General features: G+C 38.0%; 1 long non-coding RNA gene across 1 annotated transcript; it reads right to left on the bottom strand.

The window, feature by feature from the left end:
• Positions 1-4,425: 4,425 nt before the first annotated feature.
• Positions 4,426-9,666, bottom strand: LOC109368676. Its single transcript, XR_002116940.1, has 3 exons — positions 9,583-9,666; positions 5,151-5,258; positions 4,426-4,468 (listed from the first exon to the last, which is right to left on the bottom strand). It is a non-coding gene; the product is annotated as an uncharacterized LOC109368676 (long non-coding RNA).
• Positions 9,667-9,922: the final 256 nt, after the last annotated feature.

Raw genomic sequence — 9,922 nt, 5'->3', positions numbered from 1 at the left:
TGCCTGTTTTTGGTGTGGTTTTGTGGAGCATAAGGTAAGTACTTACTACAGACATCATTTAAATGGAAGGGAAACATTCCCGATGACCGCTAAGGAAGACTTTAGTTAGTACAAATATTAGAGAACTGCTCATTGGAAATGAAAGAGCAGGATTTCTAATGACTGCATTTGTCATTAGCTTGGTAAAGATACAGGAGTAGGGTTTGCAATCTTTTTATTGCAGGTGCCAGACTCAGATGATGAAGCCACAAGTCACTGCTACAAGTGCAACAGATAACTACACTACCATGCAGAAGCAAAAGCAAAGTAATGCCAGTTGAAAGTTTTCAGATGATTATCACTTTTCCTTAATACTGTACTTGGATCACAGAAGAGAAACAATGGGATGGTTCATCCCAAGTCACTCAAAAGTTAGAGAAGTAGACAGAAGAGCTCTTTGCAATACTTAGCTGAGAAGAGACAACAAGGCATTAATTTCTTGCAGCAGCATTGTCTTGGCTCATTCGCTAATGCAGTTACACCATTCACAGCTACATGCAGCATTTCCCTGTTACTGCACAAAGTCATGACCCAACACTAATGCTGAGTGATTGCCCAGAGTAATCATTCTAAAGGCTTCAGAAGCATTGTCCACCTTAGTCTGATGCACTATTTTCCTGCAATTATTTTTTGTAAAGGATCAATATTACTGTGAACAGTAAGTAATACATACCATCTCCCCAACACCATATAAAAATCTCCTGTTAACACTTCTGCTTCTTCAGCAGCGACTGGGTATATCTTGGCTAAGTTTAGATGTCTGAAGAAAGTTTATCAGCTTACTGGTTCACAGTCAACAAAAAGAGAGAGGAGCCTCTGGAGATCAGTTAATGTCAGAGACATCTAGTATGGACTTGCTCTGTAAACACTTCTTTTTGCCTATGACAGTGAAGACTGATCAGATAGTTTGGACTACACAATTCTGTGGTTTGTGTTAGACCTTCAGCAGATGATCCGTGCATTTAAAACAGATAAGGAATGGATACCAAACATATCACAACTTAAGCATGATTCTTACAAGCAAATAATTGCAAGTTTAGGATAAACTCACCAAGAAACTGAAAGTTGCCAGATACTGTCCAATGAATAGCATTACTCCACTGAACAACAGTAAACACATCTCTTTCATTCACAAAATAATTTCTGAACTACCTCACAAGTTCTACCCTTCAAGAACCTTATGGTAAAGAATTCAGTAACAGCAGTCCTGAGCATAGTAACACTTTTCAAGGCTGCAGTTCCTGGAGTCATTACTGTAGAAATATCATACCCATATATAAGGCAGATGTAAGCACATTTATTTTTATTCCTTGCAACAAGTCCAGAATGAGTTCATAAAAAGATGGAAATTACATGCAATGCCATTATATCAAGCATGAAAATCTGACATTTTCTGTAGTTAACAATAAATTACTCCCAATGTTTGCCTGTTTTAGAAACATTACCTAGAAGAACCAACCTCACGTTGTCCTTCAGTTATTTCAGATATAACAGACCATGGAAAGCATTCAATGACACGTATGCATACCAGATAACTTTGTATTCTAAGATAGGGAAAGTGGTATTGTCAAAGATAGGAAAGCCTACACACATACAGCACATATCATGGACTCCTTTATAGTTGACCAGCCCTTCTCTGCTCCCACACTAAGCCCACCCGAAAGAAATGAGGAACTCCCAGTCCCAAGTGGGTATCATCACTGAAAGCTGTATTGAACTTTATGATGTTAGCAATTAGCTGCTAGCAGCTATGTAGATGGCTGTGATTTCAGAGGAACTGTCACCTCCTACTGAAACAGACACATGGTTACAGTCCTGCAATTCTTCACTGAGAGTAGCACTGGAGGCTTTGCAGTAAATTGCTAGTAGCCTTGGAAAAAACAGGTCAAAGGATAGTTTAATGTCTCAGCTCTTGGCGTTTATCTTTCTCTTCACAAAAAATATAGATACTTATCATTCACTGTGGGTTAGCTATTAAAACACATGGATTTTTCAATCCTTTTTTAAAAAAAAAAAACAACCTGTTGTTTCACTTGGCATAAGTAATATAATTGAGTTTCACCAATGAGCTATACATGCTGCACAGAACAAAAAAAAAAAAAACCTCAGAATTTTAAATAAAATCTTTTTTTATTATTGTTATTAAAAGAGAAATAATGTTATTGGACAACTGGCTACAGCTACACTTGAGCAGATTTTTAGTATCGCAGAGGAATGATTGATTGAGGGCTAAAGGATGAGGGTCCCATTTCCTGCCTACACCAAGTCATGAAGTCAGAAGGGATTGGGACACTTTCAGCCACCCTGAGAGCCAATCTCTCCCTTTTCCTATCAAGGATAGAACAGTTGAATTATCCTTTGCAAAAGAAAAACTGTCTGGCAGATGAAAATGAGAACTCACCCATAACTGCGTTATTCTTTATCATAATCAAGCTTGAAATTATACCGTTTCTTATTATTCATAGACAGAGATAAAGCAGAACCTGTGGTGCTTTCTGGAACTATTAAAAGACCAATAGCCACATTCAGAACTCCCTCACACTTTGTGAAACTTCTGGGAAAATCTGTTAAATTCAGTATAGATAAATGAATTCATAGCAGATTTTTGAAATCAATACCCCTAAACACAAACATTCTAAGAACCTACTTTATTTACCCGTATCCTCAAGGAATTACTGTCATGTAAGCTTCTGCAATTCTTTAGTACACCTTTGCTTGATGTGTTTCACACTCAGGATTCAGACGTGGAGTGTGCTGGTTCCCTCCCTGCTGTTTGTTCAGGGAAGGGCAACCAGAGCCATGACTTGAAAAACTTGAAGCCTCTAAGCCAAACAGACAAGGAGAGAAATGGAGCAGGAGGAGATAATACCAGTTTGGCATTCAATATTGTTGAATATTGAATATTTAATTGGTGTAAGTGTCTTCATCAATGGCTATTTGAAGGGAGGACGAAAGGAAGCTGAACTGGTGACTGTCACCCACAGCTGCCAATTTGTGCTGTGAGATGGAGAAATATCAACTGCACTGTTAATTTCTGTATTATGGAAATTAATCCTCTCATTTGCGCAGCAAGAAGCCAAATTACACCATCACACGCTCAAATAAATCTGGCATTTTGAGAATCTGACACTGCAGCACAGCACTAGTCCAGCAATACCTCCCACCTCATAGAGAAGGTAAAAAGACATCTTCTGCAGACAAAGACACTGATAGAAAGGCAACCAGATCGTCAGCTGATGAAATTTGGCAGAGTTCTCCACATTTGAAGAGAACAGCTGCCATCCAACTGCCAGAAACACAGAATATAAGGAAAGGTGCACTTATGCAACAGGCAGAAGGAAATATCTTTCTAAATTAAACCCCTAGAGCTATCACACCTTGAAGTTCCATCCTCACGTGCCCCAAGTGTGGGGGTTCATATCTGCCATGGAGAACTTTAGTCCTACAACACATTGCAACAAGCAAAACACAGCTAAAATAGGAAAAATAAGTTCACATGCAATAACTCAGCACTGAGGAGTCTGTTGCCTGTCACCTGATTCCACTAACAACCGCAAAATACCTAAGGAAGCTTAGGGTGTTTTTCCTTAGTTTGATTTCATGATGTTAAATTTAATTATTAGTCTGAATACCATGTCAAAATTGCAAATTAATAGCAGCTCCCCTGATGGGGAAATCTTATCCACCTGCTGATTTTCTCTCATTCATTCCTCTCTCATTTGTGGGTCCAATCCTCTCAGTCTTTATTTTTCAGTATCAAAAGCTTAGACTTAAAAACTGTGCTGTAAAAATACATACAATTTCATTTGTTAAAAACAAATAGCCACAAGAACAATCATGTTTTTTCTTGAGTCATTGATTAGCAAGGGATACTTAAAAGTTAGTGTGCATCTGAGCATTTTGTACAATCTCAGCTGTTGACTATGAACAGCCTGATTGCAACCACCTAACACACAAAGCTTATATCCAAAGCTCACCTACATATCTTCTCAAACTCCTTTGAACTATTTAAAATTGAGCCTTCTCTTGCAAAATATAATCGAAAAGACAACAAGGATCTTTCACAGCAAACAGAAACCACAGCTGCCAATTGAAGTCTAGTGAGGTGTTGCTCACAGCATTAGTGGGTACTATTTGTGACAGTGTTTGCTTCTCCCTGCTGAGCCCTGGCACAAGCCACCCTTCCTAACTGTCACTCAGCATGGTGACAACCTAAGAATATGGGCTTCAAAGTACTGCACTGACAGAAGCCTGTTTCTCCCCTCCCAAATTAAATAGAGAAAGGTCAAAAAGTGTCAGCTTTCAGACATCATACAGCTTAGAAATTTTATCACGTAGCCCCCAAGATCTACTTTCTATACTTAGAAATGTAAACATATGTTCTTACCCGACTCCAGGAGCTTGGGAACTTAGGAATACACGCAACAATCTGAAGACAATAACAAAATAAAGTGTTAACATAATCAAGTGAAATTTTATTAAAAATAGATATTTTTTTCAAGAATTTCCCCCTTCCTCTCTACCTGCCTAAAAATCAGTTAAGCATAACATTGTAGTTTGTTCTTCCATAAAGAAACATAATTAAGAACTGATCTGTGACCACATGCCTTAAATAAAAGGCAGCTGCTCATATGATCTGCTCATTAAATACTGCATTCCAAATACATACAAAGATGCCAAGGTAATTAACAAGGCACAAAAGCTCTTGGGAGTTAAAGATACAATAGGAGCTGGTTTGAGACTGCTCTTTGCATATATAGGGTAATAGCAAATCTATGAAAATAGATTTAAAATCTCTTTACTCCTCAAAATGCTATTGCAGATTATTCTCATTGAAAAAATATAATTTATTTCCTACACTTACAGGCCCTAAAAAAGTAGTTTTACTACTTTTATGATATGCTCTTTCTCCTCCCACTCAAGACTTCTCAATAATATCTTATGGAAGGATTCAAACATCTTTGAATGTATGAAGTCTTATGGTATAACAAGTCCTTTTTACATCAGCTATCATCTCCAAACATCCCACCCTGTCTTCCCTAACCATCTCAACCTCTATACTTTCTTCCTATGCTATACTACAACCCTAACTTTTCCAAATATCTAGTTACCTCACATCGAACCAATCTCATTCTCATTGTAATTTCACTCAAGGAACTGTGGAAAGAGAATTCAGCTGTGCTGAGATAGATGTCTTCTCACAGGTGCAATCACTTATCCTTTAAAAAGAAAGAGAAGAGGGTTTGCTATTGACTAGTTCATCAAACATGTTTTACAGCTTCTTTCTTAGCTTTTATTTCTTCTTATGTACAAAGCTAAATTCCTGGCTTGCTGCCATCTCCTCAGTAGCAGGTATGTGCTTTCTTATTTTTCTCTCATGAAAGCCTGAGATTTAGTAATGCAACTGAAAACTAAGCAAAAAATGTAGGACTGAAATCTCATACAATAATCATGGTGCTAACTAGAAAATGTTCTTGGGAAGGCTGTGAGACAATGAGATGTGCAGTGCACTGGCCAACTCCTCTATTTTTGAGGTTTGAAGGAGTCCACTTGGACTTTATCCCAGACACAGACATCTGAGATGGCTTCCTAAGATTATGAGGTATGAATGTAGACCTTGAAGTCCTTTTAAAATCTAGCTGTATTTCAATTGGCCAAGAGCAATAATAAACAGCTCTCTTTTTCTAGAGTCAGGAAGAGAGCATCACATAGAGATGAAGGAATTTTATAACAGGCTTAAGCGGCTGAATGTCGCTTGTTCCCTTAGGGTGCCTGGTCCTCAAGGCCCTTCAAAGACTAAAATGCAGTTCTTATGTGCTGACTTTGCTGAGTTTTCATCCAGAGAGGAAAAAAAAGAGAAGAAAAACAAAACACCTAACAGTTACATCTGCTGTATAGAGAAATAATAAATACCACATATGGAGTTTTTTTTTTCTTCAAACAAAGCAAAGGGGACTGCAAAAGCATAAGTTTTGTTCTCATTTCTTATCAAAACTTTAAAAAGTGAGTCTATCCACAGCAATGATAATAGCATTAAAAAAAGATCACAATAATGAAGAGGTCTGCACTGTTTTAATAAATACTGAAAACAAAATATCCTTCCGGATTTGAAAAATAAGAAACATGAGGGAAAAGGAAATAAATGAGCACTTCAAAAGCAACAACAGACATAGGAGACAAGTAATCCTGAAGACCACTGAAGAAAGGAAGAACAAAGAACATAAAAAACAGATGGATTTCCAAGTCAAGTGTAGAAAGACCTGAATGAACCTGCAGAGTGAAACAAAGACAGTGAGGGGATAACCACGAAAACAATTAGCAGCCTTTCAGGAAATATGAAAAGCTCAGCGCTTTCAGATACAAATTTTCAGTGCCTGTCCACGGGTTTATTGCAGTGATCTGCGAGGACTCTGGCTGTCTCTGCTTCCTCCCACAGAGACCACACAGAACCAAAAGCTGTCAGCATTGCATGGCAGCTGCATGCAGCTGAGGGCAGGGGGCATGGGTTGGTGCTGTCAAACTGCTGGATGCAGTAGGATCAGAGCAGCTAGACTTGTCCAACACTAACTTCACAGGCTGAAGATATTTATGCATTAATGCACTGTGGTTGCAATTGAAGACACAAACCTCTGGAATAATAACTCCTTGTTCCAATTTTCTTAACCAAAAAGTGATGCCTGGCTTGACTAATACCCTGAGATATTTGGTAGGAGTATCACTGACATTATTCCATTTCAGCCATACTGCATGCTTTTTCATAGTCGTCACTACAGTGTTTGGTTCTTACCTCAAGGACTTATTCTTTGCATTATATATGAGGAATTTACTCTGCCAGAGAATGTATTCCCCTGTGTCAACCACCTTTTGTCCCCAGCGGCCTCATTAAAAAAAGAAATATTAACTTAAAGCAAGCACATTAAAACATGGAAACACAAAGAAAATAGCTGAATAATTCAAACTGCTTCTCAGTCATCATGATCATTATAATGCATATAACCCTGGTTTCATTTGCATTTTTGAAGATGCACTTGATGATTTCCTTTTCCAGAACAGTTCCCAAATAAAGCAGACAATTATCTGTGCCAGAATAGTTGTCCAAACTTTTCTGAATGCTCCTTTCCCTGTCTCCTAAAAACCTCACCTCACAGCCTGGGAATCAAATTGCAGATTGCAAACTCTGATTCATCAGAATTTCTGCAGATAATGAAAGCTGCAGTGTCAGGTGTTTTTCTTTTTTTTCCTCAAGGGGACTTGTTTTCCCTTATAGAAAGGAAGTAGACACTGAATTACTCAATGCATTTTCCCAAAGCAGCTAAAATTCACTTATAATTTTTTGTCTCTTCCAAATTACAAACAAGTCAATGATCTAGATGAATGAAATCTCAGAAAAATATTACAGTGGTTCAGCCCTCTCAGACTGCTTTATGTTCTCATCACTCTGGTCATTCACTTTCCAGTATCCTCCCACTCAGGAGATACACCAGCAGATACTTAAAAGCAATCAGAAAAAGTCTCATAATAAAACTGCTGATTGCAAAAGAAATGCAGTGTTCTGGATGATGGAAGTCTAAGATATTTCTGGAGCACTGGGTCATTTCCTCCACTGAACTGCTTTGTCTCTTGCAGTATGTAAAATATGACTAAGTTTTCATGAGGTGACTACACCTATAGTAACAAGAGTCCCATTCTCTGTTATGATCCCATGCCTCATCTTTGCATTGGCAGAAAAATTTCGTTTCTCATTTCTCTGTGTCATTCACTTTCATGAACACAGAGATCCCACCATATAAATGTGACAGATTGTTTCCCGTTCTGTCAGAATATCCAGTGCTGGTGATTTAGTGCTTGGAAACAGCTCTGAAACCTCTATGCACATCTTTTTGGTAGGCTGGAAAAATATCTGTGAGGAGACTTGCAAGGATAAATCAAAGTGTGAGAGACTTTACTAAACTAGAGCTATTTTTATAGCATTTAGATGATACTGCAACACTTAACCAGAGTTTAAATGATTGAACAGGTGATGAATCCCCCAGAGGGAAAAGCCATTAGGCAGTTTTAAATTCATAAAATAACAGTATTATGTGCTATAAAGAGCAACAAGATGTCCCTTTCTTTCTTTTCTAATACAGTCTTCATCAGATTACTCCCATATAGTCTTCCCAAGGCATTTTATTAACACATTCCAAACATCTCCCTCCTTGAATTTCAATATGATCTACAAATTAGCATTTGAAGAGAAATGCTGTACGATTTTCATCCACATGAGGATCTCAACCTACCAAGCGTATGCAGAATGCATTTATTGGCACCTTGATTTGATATATCTCCCCTCCCAACCTGCTCTCCAAGCAGATTTAATTTCACAAATCTAGTGAAATCCTTTTCTCACAAGTTATGTTTCCATTTAAAAAACAAACAAACAAAAACAATGAAACAAGAGTGGTTAGGAAATGCATTCACAGAGGTCTCCACATTCTGTCCTCTGGCTGTATGGACAAGAAACTCCACCACAAGTTTTCTGTCTTTTCAGCAGAATGTCTGAGTCAACAAACTTATTAGATCTCAGCTGTGTCCTCTGAAACTGTCCAACTTTGTTTAACTAATTAAATAACCACTGGAGCAGTGACCTGACTTTCCTCTCTCACGCATGACTTCCCTAACCTCTTTCTTGTCTGATGAATGTTTAATTACTGAGGTAAAGCAAAACATTTGCAAGAGAAGAGATGAAGAAAGCTTGCTCACAGCATGCTTGATAACCTAGTTATGCAGGCAGTCCTATGAACCAATGGGTAAGATAGGGTTAAGCAAATCTTCTGGAACTCAAATCTTCTAAACTCAAACTTTACAAATATTAGAAACCCATTCTTCAAGGGAAAAATAAGAGGTGCAGTCCAGTTAGCTCACATTTTTTAAACTTTCTTAAGAATCTAAGCAAATAATTTTCGCTTTCGTTATTACCTTTCACATGTGCTATGCCTTTGACATGTCACCCAGTATTTTTAACTCCAAGCTCTACAACTGAATTTTTAAAATTAGGTGACTGACCACTTCAAGTCACTACGAAAACTGGCAAATCTTCCTCCGTGAGAATTTTTTCATAGCATGCCTGGTTTACAGTTACCTGTACAAAAAATTCTTTCATCAAATAACATATACCCAATAGAACAGCTAATAAATAAAGATATAATCTGGATAGATTTATAACCTATGTGGAAAATACAGTACTGTCTAGAAAGACACATTGATTTAGAATAGAAAAACAACTTTCGTTTTCTTCCCACTGACTGCAGGGGTCTGGGACTATACCCTTTCACTACAAGGGCTTCTAGAACAAATTCAGGCCTTGAATCAAAACTCCACTCAAAATAAGGAAATCAAACAGGAGCCCTCATTTTTAAATAGTAGCTAGGATCCTATAGGATTGCAGGGTTTTTTACATCCTCTTAGCACAATCCTAAATCCATTCAGGATTCAGAAGCATACATACTGGATCTTCCTTGTCAAAAAAGTAAAAAGAGGTGTTTCTCTGTGTCTGTAGCCTACCATGCAGATGACTCCTGAAGCATATTACCACTTCAATGCTTCAAATTCTGCTTCTCTCATAACAACCACTTCCTCTCTCTTCTCTGTAAAGTAACCAGCTCCCTGCAATTTAAATAGGGCAGTGGGAACAGCTCCAAGACTTGACTACTTCAAGCAAACAAGGAAAACTTCTCCACTCAGCTCCCAGCTGAGGCTCCTGCTTCCTGGGCTCAAGATTTTTTATTATTTTTTTTTTTCCTCAGGCCACTGCTTTCCAGCAGTTTATCTCCTGTATGAATTCTCTGTGTGTGTCCTTTGAAGTCTGGGAGGTGAGCAAAGTTTTCATTTTCTTGTAAGTCTC

This window comes from Meleagris gallopavo, chromosome 7 (assembly GCF_000146605.3).
Source record: "Meleagris gallopavo isolate NT-WF06-2002-E0010 breed Aviagen turkey brand Nicholas breeding stock chromosome 7, Turkey_5.1, whole genome shotgun sequence".
Taxonomy (NCBI): domain Eukaryota; kingdom Metazoa; phylum Chordata; class Aves; order Galliformes; family Phasianidae; genus Meleagris; species Meleagris gallopavo.
Note: the sequence above shows the minus strand (reverse complement) of the source record. Positions and strands in the feature narration are given on the sequence as shown.